General features: G+C 44.2%; 2 long non-coding RNA genes across 2 annotated transcripts; both read right to left on the bottom strand.

The window, feature by feature from the left end:
- Positions 1 to 5,180: 5,180 nt before the first annotated feature.
- On the bottom strand, positions 5,181 to 7,319 carry LOC123186815 (uncharacterized). Its single transcript, XR_006493716.1, has 4 exons — positions 7,018 to 7,319; positions 6,824 to 6,911; positions 5,943 to 6,724; positions 5,181 to 5,866 (listed from the first exon to the last, which is right to left on the bottom strand). It is a non-coding gene; the product is annotated as an uncharacterized lncRNA (long non-coding RNA).
- Positions 7,320 to 10,694: 3,375 nt separating this feature from the next.
- On the bottom strand, positions 10,695 to 13,140 carry LOC123191272 (uncharacterized). Its single transcript, XR_006496782.1, has 3 exons — positions 12,344 to 13,140; positions 11,114 to 11,680; positions 10,695 to 11,019 (listed from the first exon to the last, which is right to left on the bottom strand). It is a non-coding gene; the product is annotated as an uncharacterized lncRNA (long non-coding RNA).
- Positions 13,141 to 13,873: the final 733 nt, after the last annotated feature.

Here is a 13,873-nt window from a genome sequence, read left to right as displayed (position 1 = left end):
TACCAAAACAATGAATGCATCAATTAACTAGTCAGCACGGGCTTAACTAATATATATATACCTGGCCGGACTCGGTTTGGTCACCGGAGCAGTCAGCACAGTCTCCTTCTTGTACCTCCATTGGGTCACTGGAGCCATCATGAACATAGCCCTCTTCTTGTACCGGCATTAATGGGCCGGAGCCATCATGAACATAGCCCTCTTCTTCACCCAGTCCTTCTTGACCATCGGTGTTGTTGAGAAATGACGCAACGACATCACTTCCTTGTGCGATTATCTCCCCCAACATCGCTTCTATTGCTTCGTCTCGGGAGTGCTCCATAGTTTCTGCAAATATTTACAACATGTCAATTATTATTCAAACATGGTACAGATGGATATATATTAGTGGAAAATGTAGAACTAGCTAGCTAATCACAATAAGGAATCATGTTAGTGGCCTCGATGCTGCTTCTCTAGGGTTTGGGGTGGCCTGGACAACACTTCAAGGGTTTGGGGTGGCCTCGACACAACGCTTCAAGGGTTTGGGGTGGCCTCGACGACAACGCTCTTTTAACTTGGTAAATTTGGGTGGCCTCGAGAGAGTTTGTCGGGTAGGGGCGCGGCGGGAGGGGGTAGGAGACCAACATCGTTTTTTCTCTAGGGTTTGGGTGTCCTCGAGAGTTTTGGTCGAGCGAGAGGGCCGAGGCGGGTGCTGCCGTGGTATAAGTTATCACGGTCGAGAGGGGGTATATATATCGACCGCCCCTCATGTCAAAGTTATCCGGGAGGGGGTTATATCGACAACGACGCGACATACATATACATGGGAAAATAATATTACCGGGGAGGGGGTATATCGACCCCCCCCCTCGTGTTGAAGTTATCGGGAGGGGTATATGGACGATGACAGACCCGATAAAACATAAGAAAACGAAGAAGAAATAAAAAGATGAGAAGAAGAAAGGAATAGAGGAGAAGATCGAATTTTTCTATTTTTTTCTTCTTCTCCTCTATTCCTTTCTTCTTCTCCTCTTCCTTTTCTTCTTTTTTCTTCTTCTTATTTATTTCTCATCTTCTTCCTCTTCTTATTTCCTTTTTCCTCTCATTCTTTTTCTTCTTCTTCCTTCTTAAAAATACATGAAGTAGTATTGCTTGTTTTTTTTAAATAATGTTCAAATAGAAATTTTAGAAAAAAAGTAAAGGTTTTGCCTAATTCATTGTTCATATGAATATACAAACATTTGCATATTTACAATAATTAATATCACCCAAAAAAAATCTATGAACAGAAAAAAAATACTATTTTTTCTAAAAATCTATCTTTTGCATATATACATGAACATATATATACATAGAGAACATATATACATACATATATACATTTTTATAAAAATGCAAAAACAAAAAATGCAAAAAAATAAAATGCAGGGGCGGCGGGGCGGCGCGCGGTGCCAACGCAGGGCAGGGCGGCGGCGCGGCGGCCGCGTAGGACAGGGGCGGCGCACGGCGGCCGCACAGGGCAGGGGCGGCGGCGCGGCGGCCGCGCAGAACAGGGGCGCAGGGGCGCTGGACGGGAGGGGCGCGGGAGCAAGCTGTGCTCACAGGGGGCGGCGGCGACGGTGAAGGCAAGCAGCCTGACGGCGTCGATGGCGGCGGCGACGGCGAAGGCGAGCAGCCTGACGGCGTCGATGGCGGCGGCGACGGCAAGGTGGAGCAGGGGCGTCGGGCGGCGATGGCGACGAGGAGGAGCAGGGGGCGTCGGGGGAGAAGTGGGTGACTTGGTCGAAACTGCTAAGTGCTGCTTATATAGCAAAGCCTTAGTCCCGGTTGGTGGCACCAACCGGGACTAATGCACCCTTTAGTCCCGGTTGGTGCCACCAACCGGGACCAAAGGCCTCTTTTCAGCAGCCCAAAGGGCGGGAATTGGCGGCCTTTGGTCCCGGTTGGTGGCACGAACCGGGACTAAAGGGGGGGCATTGGTCCCGGTCGGTGCCACAAACCGGAACCAAAGGGTGGCATTGGTCCCGGTTCGTGCCACCAACCGGGACTAAAGGCCTTGCACAGCGGCGTGGTGGTGGGAGTTTAGTCCCACCTCACTAGTTGAGAGCGTCGACCACCTGCTTATAAGCCCTACTGCCTCCTCTCTCTATAACTCCTCTGAACTGCAGGCCTATGGGCCTAATCTGACACTGCTTTGCCTGTGGGCCTGCTGGGCCTTCTGCGGGCCTGAATCCTGGCCCATGGTAGGGTTTCTAGTCGTATTCAGGCCGTGGGGGCCCAGAAGGAGGCACTTTTTTTGTTTTTTTGTTTTCTTTAGTTATTGTTGCTATTTTTTTCCAGTTTTTTTGTTTTGTTTTCTGCATTATTTATTTTCTTTTGTTTTTTGCTTTATTTTTTAATTCTTTTTGCTTTTAGTTTTAGAAAAATTTTAAACTTTCTGTTAGTGCCATTAGTTTTCAAATTTGAAAACACTTTTTTTCGTTTTTTGTTTTCTTTCTTGCTTTATTTATTTTATTTTGTTTCTACTTACAACAAAATACTTATTGTTGTTATTTTTAATTTTTTTTCTAGTTTTTTTGTTTTGTTTTCTGCATTATTTATTTTCTTTTGTTTTTTGCTTTATTTTTTAATTCTTTTTTGCTTTTAGTTTTAGAAAAATTATAAACTTTCTATTAGTGCCATTAGTTTTCAAATTTGAAAACACTTTTTTTGTTTTTTTGTTTTCTTTGTTGCTTTATTTATTTTATTTTGTTTCTACTTACAAAAAAATAATTATTGTTGCTATTTTTATTTTGTTTCCAGTTTTTTTGTTTTGTTTTCTGCCTTATTTATTTTATTTTGTTTTTTGCTTTATTTTAAATTCTTTTAGCTTTTAGGTCAGCAAAATTATAAAATTTCTGTTAGTGCCATTAGTTTTCAAATTTGAATAGTTAAAATTTAAATTCTTTGAAATTTGTGTGAATCACAAGTTTGTGATTAACTTTACTAAAAAAATGAACATAGATGCGCCTATAGAGAAAATTCAACCTAACTCATAATACATTTCTATGAATTTCAGAGAAATTCACTATGAATTTAGGTCAAATTCCCTGTATATGGGCATCTATTTTCACTTTGAGAGGAGCTCAACAAGGCAGAGAGGGGCGGGCTTATAAACCGGTGTGAGCGCCCTTCGGTTGGCGAGGTGGGACTAAACTCTGAGCGCAACGAGCATTTTAAATGAACTCTAAAAAATTTGAAAGTTGGCATGGTATCATAATTTCACCCACATAGCATGTGCATGTACCAAACGGACAATGGTATCATACTCGTCTGTTACAAAGTTGGCATGGTATCATCATAATAGTTGCGGGAGAAAGTCTTCACTTTTTCTTCACTTGTGTCATTTGCTTATTGCACCGTAACCATGGATAATCTTCATCGTTTATCAGGATGCTTGGGTCAGCCTTGTCTTTGAAGGGAGGAATTTCATGAAACTTTTCATAATCTTCAGACATGTCTGTCTTGCCCTCCACTCCCACGATGTCCCTTTTTCCTGAAAGAACTATGTGGCGCTTTGGCTCATGGTATGATGTATTCGCTTTCTTATCTTTTCTTTTCCTCGGTTTGGTAGACATGTCCTTCACATAGATAACCTGTGCCACATCATTGGCTAGGACGTACGGTTCGTCAGTGTACCCAAGATTTTTCAGATCCACTGTTGTCATTCCGTACTGTGGGTCTACCTGTACCCCGCCTCCTGACAGATTGACCCATTTGCACTTAAACAAAGGGACCTTAAAATCATGTCCGTAGTCAAGTTCCCATATGTCCACTATGTAACCATAATATGTGTCCTTTCCCCTCTCGGTTGTTGCATCAAAGCGGACACCGCTGTTTTGGTTGGTGAAGATGGGGATGGGGCATGACGGACCGCTAAACCTAGAAAAATATTGAGGAAAATGGAGCTTGGAGGTCGAGCTTGGAGAGGAGAAAGCTTAAGTAGTGTGGCTTGGGCATTCCATCGAACACCTTGTGTGCATAGGAGGTGAGCTAGAGCACCACCAAGCCCTCTTCCCCTCGGCGGCCAGAAAAAACAGAGCAGTGTGCTCTGCTCTTACGTGAGGGGGTATAAATAGGCACCTCATTGATCCCGGTTGGTGGCATGAACCGGGACTAAAGGGCAGGCTTTGGTCCCGGTTCAAGCCACCAACCGGGACCAATGGTGGTGGGCTAGGAGCGAGGCCCATTGGTCCCGGTTCGTCCCACCAACCGGGACCAAAAGGTCCAGGCGAACCGGGACCAATAGCCCACGTGGCCCGGTCGGCCCCCGGGGCTCACGAACCGGGTCCAATGCCACCATGGGTCCCGGTTCTGGACTGAACCGGGACTAATGGGCTGACCCGGCCTGGACCTTTGTCCCCTTTTCTACTAGTGTATGCATTAGCTCTGAATCATGTCTTGGGTCAATAGTTGGGTTTGCCCGGCTCTCATGTTTTGGTACCTTACGTCCCACTATATCGGCTAAGGTGGCGCTGGGAGAACTACTGTGATTGTGTCCCGGTTCTTCCGGACGAGCACCTCAGTAGAGAAAGCCGAAAACTGACTGTCATGATACGGCGAGAGCTGGTCAGCTGTTCAAGAGGTTGTAAAATATTTAAGGATTTATTCCTCATAATGCCATAACCAATGCAGCGTGCGATGGATCGGTTTTTCTCCCGATCAGGTGCTTATAGAGCCCCTCGTGCGGTCTTCCGAACACCAGGGGCTGCGCCTACCTTACTTTTGACAAACTCCTATGGCTAAGTGAGAGTGATAAAGCCCTATAGTCTGATTGTCTGGTTCGTTGTGCTCAACACCTCCTTCAAGGACCCAAAAATGGGATAAAGACTGCTCAGGTTTATCCCGAACACCCCCGTACTTCCTATGTGGGGGCAGAAGCCGACGACTGGCCAACTCTTAGGATTAATATATATGAAACGGCCGCACAGGAGGAAAAACTTTCACATAACAGGCAATAAATAATAGAAATGACCTTGTTTAGCATTACAAAGGACAGCATGACTGTATTCATGGAAATACAATGTCCTTGGTGCATTTCTCCGCCACAAGGCGGGCTCCTTTTAGGACACTATCATAATATAATTCGGGCTTGCGGTGCTTCTTCCCCTCTGGCGGTCCCTCGGTCATCAGCTTTTCCGCATCGACCTTTCCCCAGTGCACTTTTGCGCGGGCGGAGGCCATTCGCGCACCCTCCATACAGACCAACCGCTTGATGACTTTGAGTCGAGGGCAGGCACTCACAAGCCGCTTCACGAGCCCAAAATAACTTCTTGGAATTGGCTCGACAGGCCATAGCCGGACAATCAAATCCTTCATGGCTAGTTCGGCCGCCTTGTGCAGTTCGATCAGCTGCTTCAGCTGATTGGTAAATGGCACCGGATAATTCGGCGCCAAATATTGCGACCAGAAGAGTTTCTCTGTAGTCCTCGTTTCCTCGGCTCGGTAGAATTAGGCGGCATCAGATATGTTGCGTGGCAGCTCCGCAAACACCCCTGGAGAAATCAGAATTCAAATTATCAACTTGATTTTCTCATTTCAAAAATACCGCTTTGTATAGAAAAAGCCTTACAAGCCGCAATCTGCCTCGCCTCCTGAATTTCCTTCAGAGCAACTTGGGCTTCCTCCCGGACATTACTTTCAGCCTGGCGACCTTGGGCGAGTTCGGATTCTTTCCCTGATAAAGTCTGCTCCAAAGTCTCGCTTTTCTTCACGGCATCCTGAAGCTCTCGTTCAGCTTCAATGACCCTGGCCTCGTGCTTTTCGCGAAGAGCCTGCTCCGCGGCTGCCTTCTTCTCGGCTTAAGCCACAGCCTTCTTAAGAGCCTCAATTTCGGCCATCGCCCCTAGAGCGCACAATAAAAATACTTTCATCAGGCACACTTATTCATTTGTGCTAAACGGAACAAGGTTTCGGCATACCTTGGTTATCCTCCAGCTGCTTCTTCACTCGGCGAAGTTCCCCTTCGGCCTGCTCCAGACTCTGCCTCAGTCCAGACACCTCCGCCGTAGCCTTAGACGCACAGTTCGGGACCCCCTACCCGAGATCCGCCGGTTTTGACACCGACACCGATGGCCATGGCCGTCGGCATAGGGGCCGATTCTGGTAGTGCATCAAAATTTGATAAACAAATAACAAACCCAACTCTGAGCAGAACAAGATTCACTTAAATGTAGACTCATTCATAGGTGAGAATTAGGTGCCAGTATTTGTGTTCCGGTTTTCAACTGCTTCGGTGAGTGAGTACTCTACACTCCATAATCAATCAGGTACCAGTATATGTGGACATGTGGTATCCAACAATTTAACCTTTTTGTACAACATATAGGCCCTCAAAGAGAGCCCTTGATTTTATTTATTTGCAACCCAAACAGTGTACAGAGATGAACTTTCCAAAAGGAAAGGAGATTGAATTTAAAGCTTGCTGAGCTTTACATCCAGAAGATTTGCTGCATAAGATTGAAGAACTAGAGACAGCTCTTTGCATAAAAGCTTTCTTAGCTAGGGAATGAGCAATGACATTCCCATTCCTAGGTATAGACCTGACTTCACATGATGAAAGAAAAGAAGTGTGATTAAGAACTTCAGCAAGCATAGGTCTTATCCTCCATGATTACTACTTTCCTCCCTAATGACCTGCTTGAAGTTTCCAAGCTCAGGAGAGTCCTGACCATACACCATCTTGATGTTATCCACACAAGCACTGGAAATGACAGGCAGCCCAGCAGATAAATCAACTTAGCATCACAAAGAACTAACTGAACATGTAGATACACGAACATCAAAGCAAGAGCCAGCAAACCTGCAGGCTTCCCTGTCGAATTTGCTGTGTGGCACGCCAAAGAACTCTTTGAAAACCTTCGTTTCGACCCGGGAGAAGAATGGCCGGTCTACAACGCCAAAAAAAATTAGCCAGATAACAGCGTCAGTTTACTTCCACATGTGCATTGCGCTGAAGACTAAAACCAGGACAAGTCACTGTGAAGACTAGCGTACCTTGGTAGATGTCGCAGATTCGGTAGGACTTGTCATAGTTGTGTAATTTCGGTTAATATGATGGAGCATGCTGAATTGCTGACCATGATCGCAGCTGTCGCGACGAGACGACGGGTGGGCGGCGCTGCTCCTGCTCCCGCTCCTCAGCTGCACTCTCGTCTCGTTGCCTGACTCCTGCGCCATGCCCCCCCATGCCGCGTCTCCGTCTCGTCTACAGCAGCAGGAGCGGCAACCGTCTGTCGTCCCTTCCTCGTCGACACAGCCGCCGCGCCACCTCCCTCCTCCGGTTCTCCCTTCCCTTCCCTCCCACAGCCCCAGGAGCTCTCTCGCCTCTTTAGACCGCCTCCCGAGGTCCTTATCCACCCCCACCACCACTTCACGAGGAAGCCGCGGGAGGAGGACAGGATATGACAGCCCTCGTCGCGTGGAAGCCGTGGGAGGAGGAGCTACTTTCCAATTTCGATGTAATTAATAGATATTGATTGTGGTAGTTCAGATAGCACCTTGTATTTCTTTGGTTTTAATAAAGTAAACTAGAGCAGGGACATGTGCATGTTCAAATGATAATGGAAGATATTTTTTGTTTTTCTAGGCTACAAAGGAAATCTTGGATTAGTTAGCTTCGTTTTACAGTTCCTATATATCCATTGAACTATATATATATGCAGTTTCCAACTAGACATCTTTTTACAGTTCCTATCCATTGACCTATATATGCAGTGCAGACGAACAATGTGAGATGAGAAAGCCACAACGCTGGGGCCAAAGAATCATACTGCAGCAGCAATAGTCAGCCCATGATAAATCTCTGTTAAGTGGTGCTCCTTTCTCTTTAATTACCTCTTTACTCTTGTGTCTTTGACTTTGATTTCATAGGAAAGCATATGTTTTTTAGCTTGACACCGTGTTTGCAGATTTGATAAACAAGGGTAGATGAAGAATCTATCAGAAGATTCTGTTGAACGGAACTTGCATTTTGATGTTATGAGTGTGTATTACTATATTCTGCAGTTTTAGGAAATTAGATAATAGGACCGACTAAAGGACAACTTCGGTTAAACTATTTCTTTATTTGTTCGTGCAACCAAACTTATTTGCTTCTGATTGCAAGAAATAGCTAGGACCGGCTAACGGACAACTTTTGCTAAAATATTTCCTTATTGTTTGTGCAACCATGGTTAATTAATTGGTTTTGATTGATTGATTGGTGGACATGCTGAATAATGCTAGTGTGCATGTGTGGCAGTGTATTTTCCTGGCAAATACAAATATGTTCCTATATATATACAGATGTCATTGGGAGGGCCTGGTTTTTGCGTATGCGATTGGGAGCGGCTGTATTGTTTGGTCCTCAACAATTTTGACTGAAGATTCCTGGGCTTTACCATTGCGAAATCATGTGAGAAGAGGTGTTCCAAGAATTCTTTTAAAAAAAAATTGTCTTTGTGAGTTACTGAAAAGATCTTGGGATGTTTGATTGGTTTCAACTCAGATCAAGTTGTTAGGATGATTAGGTTGCAGCTTGTGGGAAATGTACCGTGATGGATTCATATAGATTCTTGAGTGGTGCAACCCTTTGTATTGTGTGTTCCTCGTTCTTGCTGATTTTCTCCATGTGGCACCACCTTTTTGTTTTGAGCATATCTTTTGTTTCACTACTACTTTAGTTTACAACTATTCTACCAAGGAAGAAGACACAATGGTGGAGAAGTCATCGCAACTAACATGGCTCTATGGTACCTGAATAACATAAAATTATGCAAGCTCAAGTATATATTTTCAAAGATAAATTATCCTTAATTTTACATGTTAAAGGGTTTGAATTGTTAGTTGCTAAAACCTACTTCTACTACACCAAATATTTTCAAAAAATATAGCCATGGTCTTTGCATTTGCTTAAACATAAAATTACTAAAAAAAATACAAATATTTTCGATGCGCACATGGTTTCAGATGGGAAGCTGCGCCATTTGGCGAGATACCCCTCCTAAAAAAATGCCTCATTAATATGTTCCCACGTGCTATTAGATATACATATATTTTTTAGCACCAACTTATGTATTTCTTTAACAATTTTTTAACACATGCCGTGTGTGTGTGCCTATTTTCTTTTAAATGGACTCTGTGCTATCAAATTAAAATGTGTATATAGATCTCATTGTAGACAACAGTCCACCGGGTTTTCTTTTAAAGGGGATTAAACCATAGATATTTTCTTCATCGCGTGCATGGGTTTAGCGTGCCTTTGCGCCATTTGGCGCAACGGGTCCACTAGTTGTAATAATATGTGTCGGTTCTAGGGACCACTAAGCCCCCTTAGCTCACGCCATTCCTACATGGGCCTGGCCTATCGAGCAACAGCAAGGCGCTAAACCCAGCAAATAAGCGCACTCTTTTTTAGATTTTTTTTTCACTTCATTGTTTTATTTCGGTCGGTTTCATTTTAACTTGAAACAATTTAATCTTGAATTTAAAAAAATGCTCACAAATTTTAGAAAACATTCATAAATTCAAAAATGTTCATAAATTTGAAAAAAAAATGTTCAATAAAAAAAATATAAGAAAACAAAACAAACAGGAAAAGGAAATAACCCAAAAGAAAAACAGTGGAGAAAAAAAGAACAAGAATAAGAAAAGAAAAAATAGACGGAACCTACCCAAAACCAGGAAGAAGTTGCTGAAACCGCTCCAAGCTTCTAGGGTTTTTTTAGACAATTCACGAAGCTTTTATTCAAACCGTCACCGCCATTACAGGACGAAATGCAGTCCATCGGGCTGGCCTAACCAGACACGGCGGCCAGCCCCTAGTTTCTAGGTGGAAGCTTTCGAAAAGCGCACAGCGCCCCCAACTAAATGGGCCAAAGGCGTAGTCAGGCACCAAACTGCCCGGAACGTGGACCGGTTCATGACATCGGATTCCTTAGTTGAGATTGTAGCGCATGTTGGGCCTGAGGCTTGCCTGGGGCCCGGCTCGGTCCTGGATACATACATACTAGCAATCAACCGATCGACGATCTGCAGAAGATGCTTGCGGCTGCTGCATGTCGCCTTAATTATTTTCCATAGGGACTGTCCGTCTATCTATTGATTTTCATTTAAGTTTAGGTCAAATTCATGTCTTGATTTGTACTTTAGAAGATATGTTCATCCATGCATTTAAAAACGAATATTCATGAACCTAAAATGAGTAACCACATGTCACTAATTTTTTTCATGTACCTTTTTTGCCCTAATATAACATAAAAGGAAATAAAAAAAGAGCAAACAATAAAACATAAATTAATCAAAATAAACGACAAAAAAGTGAAAGATTAAAAAAAACAGATGAATTGAATACATAAAACAAGAAACAACAAATGAAACAAAAGAAAGTATGAAACATAACGAAAAAAAAATAAACTATGAACTGGGATAAGCGTGAAAAAAACACAACGGAGCTTAAATAGGGCAGGGGCTATTAAAAAGATGCACATTTTCTCTCATTTTATAAAGATAAAGAAAAATATGAATAACTTATATGTAATTAATTTATTAATATAAAAGTAACCAAAAATTCATAACTATTTTGAAAAAGTGCTCATATTTTCAAATATGTTGATGTAATTAATAAAAAAAAAGTGTTGACGTAATTTAAAAAAAGTGTTGAAGCGTTTTATTGATGAAATGTTAATGTAGTATAGTCAAGAAAAAAATGTTGATGTAATTTGAAAAGATGTTTGTTTAATACTGTATTAAAGAATGGATGCACAACCCGCGAAGCCGCACAGCTAATGTAGGCAACCGCCAGGAACAATTTTTCGATGCGGTCGCTGGTAACACACTTGACGGCCACCCTGTTCATCCCTCAAAAACGAACCCTAACTCTTTTTGATGTAGAGCTCCGAGGCCGCCGCGCTGGTTCATATATAGTTTCTTTTTTGCCAGAGCTCTTGAAAAAAGCGCAGGCCGCCTTCCTGGAAGGAACGGCACCACCGGCTTGTGCAGGCTGCACATTACACAAGGCTGCAAGTATCAGAGTCCATGCATGAGTTATCGATCGGCTTCAGTCCTGAGGCTCAAAGCAACTGAAGAGAGAGAGAGAGAGGGAGATGCTTACCTCAAGTTGATAGGGGAGGGGGGCATGAATTCAGAAACATGCATGCTGGACTGGAGCCTGGAGGCAGGGAGCATCACCAGTCTCCAAGAGGAGAGGACCCAGCTAGCCCAGGTGAAGCAGACATATATATATATATATATATATATATATATATATATATATATATACAGCTGAAGCAAAGTGGTAGGTAGCAGGAATAAGCTAATTGATTGATTAATTGAACTCACAAGGAAGATGTAGTCACTAGACTAGCTAGACTGATCATCAAAACTTTTTTTTAGAAAAGGAACTGATCATCAAAACTATACACCTATTCATTCATTAGGCCAGGCCAGGCCCTCCCTTGTGTCACTGACTGTTGATCCATCCATCCATCCTCTTGAGTCTTGACTTGAGCACAAGCATTGAGTTCCCATAAATTCAACTCCCATGATGGGAATGGGGCGCATCAATCAATCAATCACCTATGAGGATGGATGAATATGATTATGATGATCATCAGTAGTTTCTGATCCGCAGAGCCAAGTGCAAAGCCGGGCACACAAGGAGATGGCGTCCTCACGGGAGCTGTCAAAACAACAACACAGGCAGGCAGGCAGGCACCCTCTTGCAGTTAGCAAACAACAGCACAGGCCAAAAGAATTGACGACTAAATAACAACACTAGGCCTGGTGCCACACTTGTGTGTGTGTGTGTGTGTGCGCGTGTATAAATTAATTAGGGAAATGATTATGTGTGTAAACTTGTTGTTATCTGAGTCGCTCGAGTCAGTTGATGAGATTAAGTAAGTGTAAAGCAGCAAGTAATTAAGAAGCGCAATGTTGATGATATATATGATGCAGGCCAGCAGGGTCCACTTATGAGCATCAGGGGCACACAGCATATGTACGTATGTATGTATGTATGTAGATAAAAAAGATAAATTGGTTGGTGTGCTGCTGACATGCATGATACCTTGGCGGAGTGCATACATTCATAACATTACATATAATGAAATGAATTTCAGGTGAGTTGAGTGTGTTTTGCTTTAGGATTGAGTTTAGGAGTTTAGGAGATGAGATTTCTTTCTTTCTTTCTTTCTTACTATGTAGTGTACAATTTGTGCAAAATTAAATTATACTCCTACTTGCAAGAAAGTCCCAAATGGAAATGGAATGGAATGGAATGAAAGCAGAGCAAGTAAATAAATAATAGTGACCAAAAGGAGAAGGAGAGTAGATAGATAGATACCTGCTAGGCTGGAACTCGAGGACCTGGGTGAGGCTGCAGTCGTTGAAGCGAACCACTTTTCTTCTTCTTGTGGTGGGCTTGGTCTTGTTATCCTCCTCTTCTTCTTCCTCCTCCTCCTCCTCCTCATCTACATGTTGTTGCAGCTGCAGCTTCAAGCCCAAATCTTCTTCTTCTTGTTGTTGTTGTTGCTCCTCCTCCGCCGCCTCCTTATTTGTTGTACTAGGAGCATCAACAGCAGCTCCTCCTCCTCCTCCTCCTCCAAATCCATTACAACAACAACAAGAAGAAGAAGAAGAATGCTGTGGATTGGAGTTGGGGTTGGAATCGGAATGGGAATGGGAATGGGAATGGGAGTCCATCCAAATCCAACAAGGGCGAATCGGAATGGATCAACAGCTAGGCAACAAACCAATCAAATCCAGTCTAATCTGATCTGATCTGATGTTTGTTGGTTGGAAATCAAAGAAAGAAAGAAAGAAAGACAGATCTGGACTGGACAATCCTCGCAGGCAGCAGACCAACAAGGAGGAGGAGGAGGAGGAGGAGGAGAGGGGGGATCTTGCTCTCTCCTCTCTGATTTGATTTGCTTTGCTCTGCTTCAAGACCAAGACGACGGAGGAAGAAAGAAAGCAGAGGAGGAGGATGAGGCCCATGTCAGGTCAACTCACCACACCACACCAGAGCCCACCCACGCGTCACGCGTTTCCAAATATTTTCCTTTTTCTTTCCTTTTCTTTTTTTCCTTAATAAAAAAATAAAGAAAACTGATCTACTAGCATTATATTATATATGTATGTATATCATTCATGGAGCTCCTCAAAGAGGGGTCACGACACGACACGACGGTTGCAAGTCGCGTATGTATGTATGCATGCATGCATGCATGTATGTATGTGTGTGAGATCTCATGACTGACCGACCGACCAAGGTGCTTCCTTGTCTTGGGTGGCTATTTGTCTTTCCGGCATAGCATAGCGTGCGTGTAAGGTAGTAAGGCCAACTCCACCGGGCGACCCCATGCTGTCCGCACACGCCCGTTTGAGGTAAAATGGATGAACCAGACGGCCCAACACGCGGGAGCAAACGGACTATTGTCTGTTTTCTGTCCACTTTCGACCCGTCTCCGGCCCAAGTTTGCGCCGATTTTGGGGTGAAACAGACAGCGCGCGGACGGGCGGGACACGCGCGCTTGTCCACCCCTGGCCCGCCTGTCGGTGGCACAAAGCAAAAAAATGCACCCCCTTTGGCGCCATTTCCCCCCAAACCCTCCCACATCCCACCGTCCCCCTCCCTCCCCCGTCCATGGTCGACGCCCAGCCGAACTCTGGTGGTCTGGCCGTCGACCCGCCCGAAATGGCCAAGAAGAAGGCCAAGGCGCCAAGGAAGCCACGGTCGGAGTGCATGCCGTAGGAGATCGCCAACTTGGACGCGGAATCGACGAAGAGGAGGAACCGGAGGGCGGTCATCAAGGACAACGCCGCCGCGGGCAAGTTCGCCGCCGAGCACGCTGCGATGGAGGACGCGTGGCGC

This window comes from Triticum aestivum, chromosome 2A (genome assembly GCF_018294505.1).
Source record: "Triticum aestivum cultivar Chinese Spring chromosome 2A, IWGSC CS RefSeq v2.1, whole genome shotgun sequence".
Lineage (NCBI taxonomy): Eukaryota > Viridiplantae > Streptophyta > Magnoliopsida > Poales > Poaceae > Triticum > Triticum aestivum.
This window is presented reverse-complemented; position numbering and strand designations above follow the sequence as displayed.